Here is a 15939-nt window from a genome sequence, read left to right on the forward strand (position 1 = left end):
AACAATTAATATTACTTTCTAAAGGGTTGCTTGTATGTTCACTTTAATACTTTCAATAACATATTCACCATGCATGCTATGTGTTTGTGAAAAAGCCCGTATGGCAGTGTGCATATTTAATTATTTTATTCTTCTACCCTAATGCCTGTTTTTCACAAAACCCCTTTTTATATATAATTTATTAAAAATAATTGTCAATACAAATAGGTTGTTAGTTTGAAAGAGTCGGTAATCTAACTTGGACATTGAATGCTTGATCTATGCTACTCGTGCCTTTGCCGGCATGCCAATAAACATCTTGCATTTAATTGCCCTCACATGCACTTGCTATATTTCCATTGATGAACTTTTCACATGTAGTCTAGACCATGTGTTAACAACATCCATCTTTACCGTGCATTAATTATCACCTATACCCTTTTCTTCCTTGCTCTAACCCTTAAGTTTTAAAATTACGTACCTTTTTCCTTTTCAGGATGGCCACCAAGAAAGGTAAAGAGAAAGCTAATCCCAAACCACCAGCAAGGAAAGAAACTAAAAGAACATTAGTGGCAGAGCCATCTTCAACAGCAGTAAAGCCCTCAACAAAATGAATCAAGAGGATCATCAAGGTCGATGAAAAAGAAAAAGCTTTCCCAGCAAAGGACACTGCGTGGTTTCCTAACCACTACTGTGAGCAGATGTTCCCTATCCTGGCTGAGAGGAATTACAATAACGAATACCTTCTCATCCTCGCGACCAACATTGTTGAATTTGTTGAGCCCCGCATTGAGCGAAGACATTGGGGATTCCTACGGAGACAGCCAAAATAGGTTAATCTTTCATGGGTATTTGAATTCTACTCCAATTTTCACATGCCAACCATGCAGTCTTGTCTATGTCCATCAAAAGCAAGTTCTCATAACAGAAGAGGACATTCAAAGAGCTTTAGATCTTTTCCCCACACCAGAAAGATTGGACGCATTCCAAGAAGCCTCACTCAAGCGCCAGACATACCAATTTGACTGGGACGCTGTTCTTAGAGTTATAGCACAACCTGGCAGCAGATGGATCTATGGATACCATCGGTCTCGACCTAAGAGCATCTTGGCTTCAGCACTCACTATAGAGGCTCGAGTATGGGCACAGATTATGTCCCATTATGTCTTTTCGAGCACTCACGAGTCCTCCTTCACCGCAGACATGGCTGTTCTACTTTGGTGTATCCTTACTGACCAGCACCTTAATTTACCAAGACACATTCGACATGCTATGAGACACGTACAGATTGCGGGCAACCTATCTTTTCCAGCCTTAGTTTCAGATCTAGTCTCAGCAGCCGGAGTCTCCTACAGAGCTGGGGACACCAAGGCCATGATTCCACGAGATGATCAGATAGTCCCTAATGGGAAATATATTAGACATCCAGCAGCCACTCCTAGCCGGCCAGCAGAACCGGCCGAAGACATTCCTACTCCTCCCACATCACAAGCACCTTCAACAAACTAACTGCTCCATCAGATACTTGAGAAATTAGACCGGATTGAACGGAAAGGAAAGCAAAGGGAGCGCCGTAAGAAGCATCGATTTACATACCTCAAGGAGCTACTTGTTGGTAACCAACCACCTAAAGAAGAACCAGACACCCCGGACTCCACTTCATTTACCAGCATAGGGAGCCATGATGGTCCCAATTGTGGAGATGCTGCTACCAGCCCTCCGTTGTTCCTGACTGACGGCACCGAGGACGGTGCCAAGCCTTAAGTGTGGGGAGGTCGGTCAGTACCTGACTTTCGGAGGTAATTTCTCTTCCTTAAAACACCAATAAAATAGGATATTTATTTTATTTTTCTTTTGTTAGGATAGGATAAAAATTGCATAGTAATAGGTTATTTGCATGCATGTTCTAACTGGTTAGAAAATAATAAGTTTCTTTTTAAGACCCTACTTTTGAAAAAATTTCACTAATTTGAATCAAAACTTTTGTGTTAAACTTGTTTGGAAGTTGTATTTGGAACATAGTTAAAAGCTAGAATACACAACCTATAAGACTTGAGCCTAATAAAATGGTTACACTATTTAACCATAAATTTTTTTATTCTTGTGTGTTTGCTTCTCTATGATTGTGATCTATATTTTGTTCCATCCTATATGTCCAATATTTAATGTATTATATGCATGCATATGATTGAGGCCATTATTTTATTCACTCACTTACCCCAAATAGCCTACCCTTCCATTCACCTTTGTTAGCCAATTTTGAGCCTTTTAAATCCCCTTTATTCTATATTTTACCACATTACTAGCCTTAGGCAGAAAAACAAGTAATATCCCAAATTGAATCTTTGGTTAGCTTAAGATAGAAAATGTGTATCAATTAAAGTGTGGGAAGCTATGGGAACATTGATTAATAAGGGAATGTGTCATGATAAAATGTTGGAAATTTGGGTACCTATTCATGTGAAACTAAGAAAAATTATGAATCCATGTGCATTGATAAGCTATACTTATTTCTCTTAAAAAAATTTCAATAAAATGAGTAATTAGATAAATGAATAAGGGGACAAAATTACCCCAATGCTAAGTTGAGTTCAAAAATCAATGCATATGTGATACAAGTTAAGAGAAAAAGTTGATGCATGATTATGTAAAACAAAAAAGTGGGAAGAATTTTGGGAAGCCTAAGGATAATCTAAGAAGAAAATAGAGTATGTATGTTAGGTGATAGCTTAGGTTGATCAAGGATTCAATTTATAGCTTACTTAGCCATATATATACCCTCACCTTTACCTTGGCCCCATTACAACCTTTAAAAGACCTCATGATGTTTGCATTAGTGCATTAAATACTTGTTGATTGGTTAGGTGAAGAACAAGGTTTAGAAAGCATGATTAGAGAAGAGTAGAGTGATTACCCTATACACTAGAGAGACTAGAGTACACATACACCATCAGTGAGGGTTCAATGCTTAATTCTGTGTCCCCTGCTTTCATAAGCTGTCTTTCTACAGGTTTACTTGCTTTTATTATATAATTTGAATTAGTGGAATTTAATTTATTTTTGTCTTGAAAGAACTTATTTATTTTTAACTAAATAGACAAAATCATTTTATCATATAGTTGCATTCATGATACATAGGTTGCATTGCATTTCATGAGTCTTACTTTTCCTACTCATTTGTTTATTTCCTTAAGCTAAGCATGAGGACATGCTAATGTTTAAGTGTGGGGAGGTTGATAAACCACTATTTTATGGTTTATCTTGTGTTTAATTGAGTGGTTTCACCAAGTCTTCACCCACTTATTCATACTAATTGCATGATTTTACATTTTCCTTCCTAGTATTGTTTTATGGTTGAAAACTTGCTTTCCAAAGATCTTTTATTTATATATTTTAATTCTCCTTTATACCATTCGATGCCGTGATCCGTGTGTTAAGTGTTCCAGGCTTCATAGGGCAGGAATGGCTAAGGGAATGGAGAGGAAGCTTGCAAAAATGGAAGGAACACAAGAAACTAAGGAGATGACCAGCGAACACTGACGCGCGCGCATGGCTCACGCGAACGCGCGGAATGGAGAAAATCACAGCGACGCGAACGAGTGAACGACGCACTCGCGTGACAAGAAAAATCGCTAAATGACGCGAACGCATGGACGACACATACGCGTGACCTGCGCGATCTACATAATTAACAGAAAAGGCTGGGGGCGATTTTGGGCCGCGTTTTAACCCAGTTTTTGACCCAGAAACACAGAATAAAGCCAGGGAACATGCAGAAACTCAACACGCATCAACACACATTAAGATACATTCACATTAGGATAGTTTTTAGGTTTTACATTCATAGTTAATTAGTTTTATGCTTTTGGATATTGAAGAAGTCATTCCCTCCGTTGAAGATATTATTCTAGTTTGTTTACTCTGTCCCTTACTCTTTCATATCCTTATTTACTTTATTTAAGAGTTACAATTGGATTATTTTCATAAATTATTAGTGTAGAGAATTACTTTTCCTTTTAATTAATTTTAAATCCTTATTTTTTTAAATTCATCATGTCTTCTTATATTTTTATGAGCGTTATATTCATGTCAATGGAGTAGATTCCATACTTGACATGGGGTTGATTAAAAGGAGACACTTGAGTTAGAAGGCTTACGTGTTGATTAATCTATACGTTGTTGGCTAGTTCTGTATTTACTAACGCTAGACCTTCCTAAGGGAGAGGACTAGGATTTGCGAATAAGGGTTAGCTTAATCACTTGACTTTCCTTTATTTAGTAAGGGTTAACTAAGTGAAAACAACAACCTCTTTAATACTACACCTAAGAGATCCCAACATGGATAGAACTTCCAATTAATCATTCCCCCAGTCAAGGCTTTTTAATTAGAATATCAATAATTATTCTTAGTTTATTTTTATTGCCTCAATTAATTTACAATTATTTGATTGCTCATTATTCAACTCTCAAAACTCTCGAAAAATTCCTAATTAATAAAATAGCATACTTTCTCGCAACTCGTTGGGAGACGACCTGGGATTCATACTCTCAGTATTTTTATTCTTAATTAATTGTTGTGACACCTTTTTAAATTGGTGAGGCAGATTTTAGCTGGTTAAGGGCTATACTTGCAACGCTGCTCTCTTATTTCAAAATCTCTTAATTGGCCTAACTTCTGCCACGCACTAACACCCCTGTGAGTTTTTGAACCTGTGCACACGCACAGCCCTGTGCACACGCACACACAAGGGAAGGTTTACTGATGGGAGCACACATATAACCAACGAAGTTCAGCAAGCTGTGCGCACGCACACGTTGGAAGGTGCATTCTGTCGAGGGCTTTCGCATGCCTTGTGCGAGCGAACAGAATTGTAAAATTTTACACTTGTGCGTACGCACACCTCTATGCGTACGCACACTTTTTGAAAATCTCCTTGGGCGTGCGCATGCACAGGCCCTGTTTTCCAACTAAACTTTATTTTTAACTATTTCACCTTTCCAACAAGCTTGTGAACTTCTGTGACACCTATTTAAGACTTTTTGGCTTGTTTTGGATGTTAACCATAGAGAAGGTCTTGAGTGGAATTAGTTGGGTATTACCTTGAAAAGTTAGAGAATGGAGGTTTAGGTTTCTGGTGTATTGGGGATGAGTTTGGTTGAGAGAGAAGGAAGAGTAGTGAACTTGGTGATTACTGACAACGAATTGAGAAACCGATACATTAACGAGTTCAGAATGGAATTAAAAACTGATGATGGTTATTATGAGCTTGATGGATGTTGGATGTGGAAAGTGTGCCAGGCATTATATCCTTGGAATGTTGAGAAATGATAATTGAAAGTAAATTGAGATGAGAAATGGTTATGACTGGTGATGCTTTGAGGTCGATGGACTTGTTGGATGTGGAAAGTGTGTCAGGTACTATATCCTTGGAGTGTTGAGAATTGATAATTGAAAGTGATATCTGAGAGTGAGATTGTGATTATGATATGCATTGTTCTCCGTCGTAGGGGCTGTAGCAGTCTCTTGCCTACGTTCGGATGTGAGGCTTGAAGCTGGGCTTCTCACTCATATTTATTGCTCAAGAGGACGGTGGTAGGGCACTCTCCCTCGGAACATTTCCCCTCTGAAAGGAGAAGGTGGTAGGGCACTCATCCCTCGGAATTATTCTTCCTGAGCATGGATTTCTCTTTAGTTGCAAGGTGGTAGGGCACTAACCCATGGAATCATGCGGCATCCAGATGAAGGTGGTAGGGCACTCTCCCTCGGAACGTTTCCCTCTGAAAGAAGAAGGTGGTGGGCACTTATCCCTTGGAATTGTTCCTCCTGAGTATGCGCAATAGAAAGACTAATCCGGGAGTTACCGTCCGGATTTTTTGTCGGGTTTGGCACAATAACCGACATGTGATATTACAGCCAATATGACAGACATTCATCATATGCATCTTCTATATGCCTGCTTGCTTTGATTACTTGAGTTTGCCTAATTGTATAAAATGCCTACTTGCTTCTTAAATTACTTGAGTTTGCCTAATTGTATAAAATGCCTACTTGCTTCTTGAATTACTTGTTATATATGAATACTATCTATGTTTTACTTGCTTGCATTATCTGTGATTGTTTGGTGCTGAGGAGGTTAGGTAGGCGGTGGCGATGGGATCGCACGGAGGTTAGGTTGGTGAAGGTTGTGGGATACAACGATGTGATTAGTATTAGTTAGAAATCCCTTAAGTTTAGATAACCGTGGTTACGGTTTAAGTTCTTTATTTATTTATTTTATTCTAAGCATGAATATCCGTATGCGATGTGAAGTTCTAGGATTGCCTTTGGCGTCCCCGAGCCTTACATCTTACATTATTGGGCACTGTTACTATACTGAAAACCTCCGGTTCTCATTCCATACTTTGTTGTTATTTTTCAGATGCAGGTCGTAATTCACCTCGGTGAAATTACGGATATGGTGGCAAAGCGGAGTATGTTTTACTCTTGGTTTATTTCTATTTTATTTTGTTGTAGTATTTTATCTCACCCTTTTTGTTTTAGACTTCATGGCCTTAGAGGCTTACTTGAGAGATAAGTTGTATAAGCTGTTTTAATTCCAAAAACTCTGTATATTTTTCTGTTTGTAACTAGTCGACTGGTTCTAATTAACAATATTTTGTTTAACTTGTTTAAAAAAGCAAACAATGCTTCTTTCAATGTATATATGTAAATATTAATTTAAATGTTAATATATATATCTAATCTTACTATCAATGTATATAGCTAATTTTAATATTTATATCTGATTCAAAATAGATTACTCCTTGTCCTGTCAGTTTGAGATGTCAATTTATATATGTTGGAACTGTCTGGCTGCTATTTTGTTCCAGGGTCACAGTGAATCCCAAAAAAGACAGTGAACTGAAATTAATACATTGGACGAACCGAACAACTGCATATATCAATATAGCAAAGAGCTAATTATAAAAAAAATGTTTCCATCAGTTTTCAGTTTCAGAAACACCCTAACTCTCTGACATTTATATTAATAAAAAAACTAAAACTCAGTGAACCGAAATTTATAACCTCAGTGAACCGAAATTTATATTAATAAAAACTAAAACTCGTATAATCGTCTCATATCTGGTGCATTGTAAAGGCCGGAGCTTGACTGAATGGTTGATCCACAGTCTAAAAGGTTCAACTGCAAAAGACATAATAAAATCGTATATTAGCAAAATGCACAAATAAATTTTTCCTAATCAAAAGCAAATCAATTTTACCTTAGTTGGAGCTGTCTTTTTCTTCGTGGCATTTGAGATCTTTTTTTCTAGGTTTGATCCAAGTTTGTTCTTGGGCCAGCCTCTTGTTTTGACACGTGGCGGGCTTTGAAGGTCATTCACGTCACTCAATGTCGCTTCTTCATGGGATAATGAACTTTTTCCTTTGCTTCTCTCTTGATATTCTTGCATCTCGGCCATGACCTTGTCAAACGCCCGATGCAGAATTCTGGTAAGCTCCTCGGACTCGGATGCAAATTCGCATATATTGTGTGACTGAAACACTAAGTCGTCGAATATTTTACTTCTCGGCTCCAGTAGAGGCTCATCTTGGCTGCCCTTGATGTGTATGTGCCTCCTCTTTATATTCTTGCTCCAGCGTTCCAGTATGTATTTTGGTGCCACGTTATCCACTCGCTCGAAGCTTAGGATGCTCAGGGAATGGCGACACAATATGCCCCTTGACTCGAACAGGAAGCACTAGCATTTTACCTCTCGTGATACTACATCGTAGGTAACCAAAAACTTATTGAATGTCGAGTTAGAAACCTGCTCTACGACTTCGTATGTCGTGAAACCTAGGGTGGAATGCATTGATCTTGTGATGCATTTCACTTTTCCTCTGAATTGTGCATGAACTTTCCTGAACTTCTCATGGATATACACGTGTTGAAACTGGGCCTCTATTGTTAATTTTGTTGCACACAATATCATGGTGTGAAAATCTGTAACGTCGAATTCTCTCTCTCTTTGCTCTCTGCTTGCTAGGCAATTGTCGTATTGCTTCACGAATTGTCTCAAGGAGCTATTGCGTGTGATGAACTTGTTGAACAATGCGTGCTTGCTCTTGCTCCTTTTTGTGCTTCTCATCCCAGTCCAGAAGTGGTGATCCAGGTAAACAGGAATCTATATATGCCAATCCTTGTACAGCTCTGCAAAATGAACCGAAAACATAAGCACCAGTGAACCGATATTTGTGCACGTTTTAACGACATGAAAATAATTTGAATTCAAACATCGGTTACCTAAGAGCCACTTGTTGCCTCCGAAGCCATACTTTGTGAGGAAATCGTTCCAGTTTCTATCAAATGAATCTTTCATGTACAAGTTCTAAACAACATGACTCATCTCTTGTTCAATTTCTTCGTGTCCCTTGTAGCCGTTTAGTTTGTTTGGGATCTTCTTCATGATGTTCCAGATGCACCACCGGTGAATTATTGTTGGCATGCACAGCTCAATTGCCCTTTGAATTGATGCGCATTGGTCGATAAGAATGCCTTTTGGTGCCTTCCCTCCCATGCAATAGAGCCAACAATCGAATAGCCATTTGAATGATTGGATGTCCTCATTTTTCATCAGCGCGCATTGATGAGTGAAAATTGTCGTGTCGGTATAGAATTTCTCTCATAGAAATAAGAACTTCGTTGCAAGTATAGTTATACACCAACAAACAATCCTCCCAATCAAAAATTTGAGTTGTCACATGTAACAAACCCCAAATAAAAATTAACTGAAGTATTTAGACTCCGGGTCGTATCACAAGGAATTGCAATGAAGTGTTTAATTATTGACTATGAAAACGCAAAGGGGAGTTTGGTTTTATAGTTTGATAAGAAAATAAATGGCAAGAAAAGTAAAAAGAACAATTAAAGAAAGCAATTAATAAAGAGAGACATTCATGGCAAGGTTTGAGATCATAGGCTTTCTATCCTAGTCATTAATCATAACAATAATTAACAAGAATTTATCTTATTTCGTCATCTCCAACATTGGAAGAAGGTGTAAGTTATCTTCCATGAGAGAAACTCAAACAAGACTAGTTAATCTCAAATCAAAATTCCTAATCAACTCACTAATTGAATTAGCAAAAGATTAGCGTCATTGAAAATTATATTAACTAACAACTCTAGATCACCAATGTAAATTGGGTATTAATGACTCAAGATTATCCAATTACTCTTCCCAAGCCAAGAATGTTCAAAAGTTACTCTAAAACCCAACCAAGCATTTTGTCAAACACTTGGTGGGTAATAAAGGAAAGCATAATAAATGTGCAAGAATAATAAATCTACCAACTACCAATTGCAAGAAAAGTAAATCGATAACTCGAATCATCAATAAAAGAAACATCAACATTAAATTTCATCAAATGTAAACAAGATCCAACATGAATATTCATAAACCTAAAGAGACATAAAAGTAAAATTGACAAGAGAAATAAGAAGAATAGAGTAGTAGAAACAAGAAATTGGAAAGGAAACAAGATGAAATCAAGAAATCATGCCTAGATCTAAGATGGATTAACCTAACCTAATTCTAGAGAGAAGAGAGAGCTTCTCTCTCTAGAAACTAACCTACATGATGCTATACTACCAAACAATTGCTCCCCCCCCCCCTTTTCCCCCTAGCATCCTTGGGTCTTTTCCATGCAAAAACAGCTTGAATTTGGGCCTGATGAGCCTCAGAAATTGCCAGGCACGATTTCCTTTAATGAGGTCATGTGCAGCTTCCCGTGCGTGTGCCCATGCGTGCGTGCGTGCCGATTGCTTTTGTGATCCACGCGTGCGCGCCAAGTGCGCGTGCGCGTCGATAGGAATTCTCTGATACGCGCGGATGCGTTCATCCTTGCACGCCGCTTCCAGCCATCCTCATCCACACGTGCGCGTGGAGTGCGCGTGCGCGCCAATGCTGATTTTCCCAAAATTCAAATCTTCATGAGTTCTCCCACTTGCATGCTTTTCTCCTCGCTTCTTCCATCCAATACTTGCCTTATGAACCTGAATTCACTCAACAAACATATCAAGGCATCGAATGGAATTAAAGTGGATTAAAATTGTCTATTTTAAGGCATAAAAAGCATGCTTTCACATTTAAGCACAAATCAAGGGAGAATTGCAAAACCATGTTATTTCATTGAATAAATGTGGGAAAATGTGATAAAATCTCCCAAATTAAGCACAAGATAAACCACAAAATTGGAGTTTATCAAATCTCTCCATACTTAAACCAAGCATGTCCTCATGCTAAGAATAAAGAAGGACAAGAAAAGGGTATGAACATTTATTCAATGCAAAGAAACTATATGCAACCTATCTAAATGAATGCACTAAATGCAAGATGATTCTACCTACTTGGTTAAAAGTAAATCAATCCCCAATAACACATATAAGCAAGTAGGGCAAAGGTCATATGACGACTCACAAACTCTACCAATTCAAATACAAAAATGAAGTTCAAATAGACTTGCAAGAAGAAAGCTCATGAAAGCGGGGAACAAGGAATTGAGCATCGAACCCTCACCGGAGGTGTATCTGCTTTAGTCGCTCAAGTGTATAGGGTCGATTCACTCAATTCTCTTCTAATCATGCTTTCTATGATTTGTTTTTTATCTAACAATCAATAATTATTCAATGCATACATACATTCATCATGAGGGCTTATTCATAGGTTGTAATGGGGCTAGGAATCCCACACTTTGTTTTGACACCCATCTTCAAATTGATCATCATGATTCCAATTGGGTGGCATGACCTTAGAATTCTCAATTAAGCATCCAAACATTCTCCTAGACCCATGAAATTTGGTTCTACACCAACCATTGCCATTCAACTTTGAGCATGCAACCATTATGAACTTAGAGTGATGTTTCCAACCACTACACAACTCTCTCTTACTTTTAACTCCACAAAGGGCTCTAAGTTGACCATCATTTTCAATCAAACCATATTCAAGTGAGAAAATAAAGCTTAGGGATAGAAATTTTACCCACTTGAATATTGTGTTGGATGATGGTGACTTAGGAAGGGGGACTTCTCCATACTTAGCCAATGCGAGATCCATTCCCTTGTGGTCCTCCTTTGAAACTTCCACCTCCTTGCAAGCTTCTTCAACTTAAATCTCTTCCTCTTGGTGGCTCTCTTCCAATTCAATTTCTTCTTCATTGCTTACCAAGGGTCCGAGAGGTGAGGTATCTTCTTTCTTACCCTTTATGTGAAATCCAATTAGAGAGGATTCAATTATACATAAGAATTCTTCAATGATTGAATCCATCTCTTGGTCAATCTCTTCAAAGTCTTTAACCACTTCTTCCGGCTCATTTGTCTCAACTTCCTCCCCTTGTGGCAATTCTTGCTTCAACTCCTCTTCTTCACCTTGAAGCTCTAAACTCACTTCCTCACTATACTCCTTGATTGCTACTCCACATTCAACAATGGGAGTTCTTTGATCGCATAGGCTTAGGTGTGAGGAGATCATATTGCTAACGGCTTCTACCATGATAGCCATCTTGGCTTTTAGCTCCTTAAACTCCTTTTTCGTCCCCTCTTGTTGCCTTTTCATATGAGAGTCAAGATCTCTTAGTTTTAGCGTGAGGGCTTCATCAGGGGTGGTGGTGGAAGAGATGGTTCATTGTTTGAGGGGGAGGTATTATAGTTGGAAGGTGGTTCATTTTGGTAAGGGTATGGAGTTGGTGTATATTGAGGTGGTTCTTGAGAGTAGTTGTGTTGGAATTGTGGTGGTTCTATGTATGGTTCATATGGTTCATAAGGTGGTTGGTATGGTGGATAAGAATTAGGGTCATAATGAGGTGTTTGGTGGTAGGGGGCTTGTGAGTAATGTGGTTCAAAGTCATGTTGAGGGGGTGGTTCATAGGCATGTGGTGGTGGTTGTTGACAATCACAATAAGGGTCACCACATCCATTAGATTGATATGCATTAGGATTAGGATTATACCCATAAGAAACCGGAGGTTGTTGTTGCCAAGAAGGTTGATCAATCCCTTGAGACTCCTCCCATCCTTGATTGTTCCATCCTTGATGCACATCTTCGTTGTAGCTTCCATTCTCTACAACATAATTTGAGCCAAACTCATAGCCAAAAGGGTGAGAATTCATAGTAACAAGAGAAAATAAAAACTAACTCCTAAAACAAGCAAAAACTAGCAAAGGAGCATATTAACATATTCACAATAGCCAATAATGTAACACCGTTGCAACTCCCCAGCAACGGCACCATTTTGATGAGTGAAAATTGTCGTGTCGGTATAGAATTTCTCTCATAGAAATAAGAACTTCATTGCAAGTATAGTTCTACACCAACAAATAATCCTCCCAATAAAAAATTTGAGTTGTCACATGTAACAAACCCAAAATGAAAATTAATCGAAGTATTTAGACTCCGGGTTGTCTCACAAGGAATTGTAATGAAGTGTTTAATTATTGACTATAAAAACGCAAAGGGGGGTTTGGTTTTATAGTTTGATAAGAAAATAAATGGCAAGAAAAGTAAAAAGAACAATTAAAGAAAGCAATTAATAAAGAGAGACATTCATGACAAGGTTTGAGATCATAGGCTTTCTATTCTAGTCATTAATCATAACAATAATTAACAAGAATTTATCTTATTTCGTCATCTCCAACATTGGAAGAAGGTGTAAGTTATCTTCCATGAGAGAAACTCAAACAAGACTAGTTAATCTCAAATCAAAATTCCTAATCAACTCACTAATTGAATTAGCAAAAGATTAGCGTCATTGAAAATTATATTAACTAACAACTCTAGATCACCAATTTACATTGGGTATTAATGACTCAAGATTGTCCAATTACTTTTCCCAAGTCAAGAATGCTCAAAAGTTACTCTAAAGCCCAACCAAGCATTTTGTCAAACACTTGGTGGGTAATAAAGGAAAGCATAATAAATGTGCAAGAATAATAAATCTACCAACTACCAATTGCAAGAAAAGTAAATCGATAACTCGAATCATCAATAAAAGAAACATCAACATTAAATTTTATCAAATGTAAACAAGATCCAACATGAATATTCATAAACCTAAAGAGACATAAACGTAAAATTGACAAGAGAAATAAGAAGAATAGAGTAGTAGAAACAAGAAATTGGAAAGGAAACAAGATGAAATCAAAAAATCATGCCTAGATCTAAGATGGATTAACCTAACCTAATTCTAGAGAGAAGAGGGAGCTTCTCTCTCTAGAAACTAACCTACATGATGCTATACTACCAAACAATTGCTCCCCCCTTTTTCCCCTAGCATCCTTGGGTCTTTTCAATGCAGAAACAGCTTGAATTTGGGCCTGATGAGCCTCAGAAATCGCCAGGCACGATTTCCTTTAATGAGGTCACGTGCAGTTTCCCGCGCGTGCGCGCCGATTGCTTTTGTGATCCACGCGTGCGCGCCAAGTGCGCGTTCACATTGATAGGAATCCTCTGATCCGCACGGATGCGTCCATCGTTGCGCGCCGCTTCCAGCCATCCTCATCCACACGTGCGCGTGGAGTGCGCGTGCGCGCCAATGCTGATTTTCCGAAAATTCAAATCTTCATGAGTTCTCCCACTTGCATGCTTTTCTCCTCACTTCTTCCATCCAATACTTGCCTTATGAACCTGAATTCACTCAACAAACACATCAATAAATCGAATGGAATTAAAGTGAATTAAAATTGGCTATTTTAAGGCCTAAAAAGTATGCTTTCACATTTAAGCACAAATCAAGGGAGAATTGCAAAACCATGCTATTTCATTGAATAAATATGGGAAAAGGTGATAAAATTCCCCAAATTAAGCACAAGATAAACCACAAAATCGGAGTTTATTACACATCTGAGAAGTGTCGACTGACGGTGGTGATTCACGCCCACAAAAGAACCTAAAACCATATTGTACCTGCATAAATAGACGCACCCAGTCAGTGGTAAACCAAAATTTGTAAATACTCATATACGGCCCTGCTTCTTGTGTCAGCCCAAAATGCATATTTAATGCAGTGATCGCCTTCAAGGTTGAGCTCAAAGAAGAAATTTTGGTTCTTCTCTTTCATTTTTAGTAGGTACTTTCCGAATTCTTTGGCATCATCTTGTTCGAAAATATTCCATACCTTCCTTGTGATGTAATTTCTCACGTCATTTTCTATAAAACTTAGTTCACGGTGGCTGCCGGCTGCTGCCACAAATGATTGGTAAGTTTTGCTCGATCTGATTCCGGCTTCCTCGTTGGTTTCGATGGTGCAACAGACGAGCATGCTATGCTCCCTGTGTTGTTTAAACATCTCTGTCCGGTCTGGACAGCAAGGATGTGAGTGATTCAGAACGACTTTGAAAATTGTCCAAAGACTAACGTCCTTCATTATGTGTACGTAAATCCTGGCTGGACAGTTTAACCCGGCGAAGGGGTTTGTCTTCAGGGTTGGAGATATCTTGGATTTCCACCTCCCCTTTCTACTGCATACAATTAGTTGATTCTTAATCTTGTCTCCATCCCAAGTCATGTTCCTTATTTTGGTAGAAAAACCGGCAAGTTTGGAATAACGTTTATAGAACTTTCCAGCTTCTTCTAGTGTCTTGAAAATCATCCCCACCTTTGGGACAAATTTTTCATCCACAACACAGCTGGTCTGCATAGTGAACCGAAAAGATCATTACGGTGAAACAATTATATATTACTCAGTAAACGAAACATAATACAGTATATATGTTTAAATTCAAACTCCTTTTTGCATACCGAACCGAACATGTATTCATGGTGAAACAACTCTATAGTTTCGAGTAAACGAAACATAATCCAAAATATCAAATCAAAATCAACAGCTTTCTGAACACCGAACCGAACTACGTACTCGTAGTGAAATAATTGTATAGTACTTAGTGAAACATAATCCATTATTCAAAATCAAATTCGAAATACCTCTGTCTACAATTTAGATATTATCAATTAAATTCAATTCAATTCAGATTCAAAAACACCTACGTCCATTGAATTCAATTCAAATAAAATTAACATTTCCATTCCATTCAATTCGATTCAAAATTGAATAATCCAAATCTCATCAGCATGATTCATTTCAGAAGGATAAACCAAATCGTTCTCATTCAACTTATTTGAAGTTGAATCATTCATTGTTTCGATTCAGAAGTGAAGATCGAAAAAGAACAATAAAGAAAACGCGAACAAAGGAGAAGAAGAAGAAGAAGAAGAAGAAGAAGAAGAAGAAGAAGAAGAAGAAGAACAAGGTTTAGGTTGCAGTAAAAGGTTTACGTTGAGTAAAGGTTTATCACGCAGCAGAAGGTTTACGTTATATGAGGCGCGGGTATGACAAACAACTGAGGGAGTGGGGGAGGCGCATCTGGAAGAAGTTACTTGGATAACTTGAATGAAAAAATTACATGAATGTAAAGCTTTTCTGAAAATTTTACTACTTATATAATTATCTTGATAAAAAAAATTAAAAATAATATAGAATTTAAGTTGAATAGAGATCTAAAGTGACAAATTTTACATCTAATTTTAAAATAATATTTTATAATATATAGTTCTACAAATATTGATATGATATTTTATGAGACTCGAAATAAAATTAAAATGAAATATAGTATTAAATAGCTTTAAGATTATGATTTGAGAAAAAAAAAAGATCGTCTAAAATGAGTAGCTTAAAAAAATGGTAAGATTAATACTTTAATTATTTTTGAATTTATAATTTTATTGTTTATGAATCTTATTATCTTAATTTATAAATAATTATAATATTAAGTTATTCATTTTATCAATCTCTTTAAAATAATTGATCCTAATGATTGGTATATATAATTAGTTATTTATTTTACTTTGATACATTAACGATTAATGTATTTAAATATTATTATGAATATACTGAATTTTTACAGTAAATGAAAGTACGTTAAC

This window comes from Arachis ipaensis, chromosome B03 (genome assembly GCF_000816755.2).
Source record: "Arachis ipaensis cultivar K30076 chromosome B03, Araip1.1, whole genome shotgun sequence".
Lineage (NCBI taxonomy): Eukaryota > Viridiplantae > Streptophyta > Magnoliopsida > Fabales > Fabaceae > Arachis > Arachis ipaensis.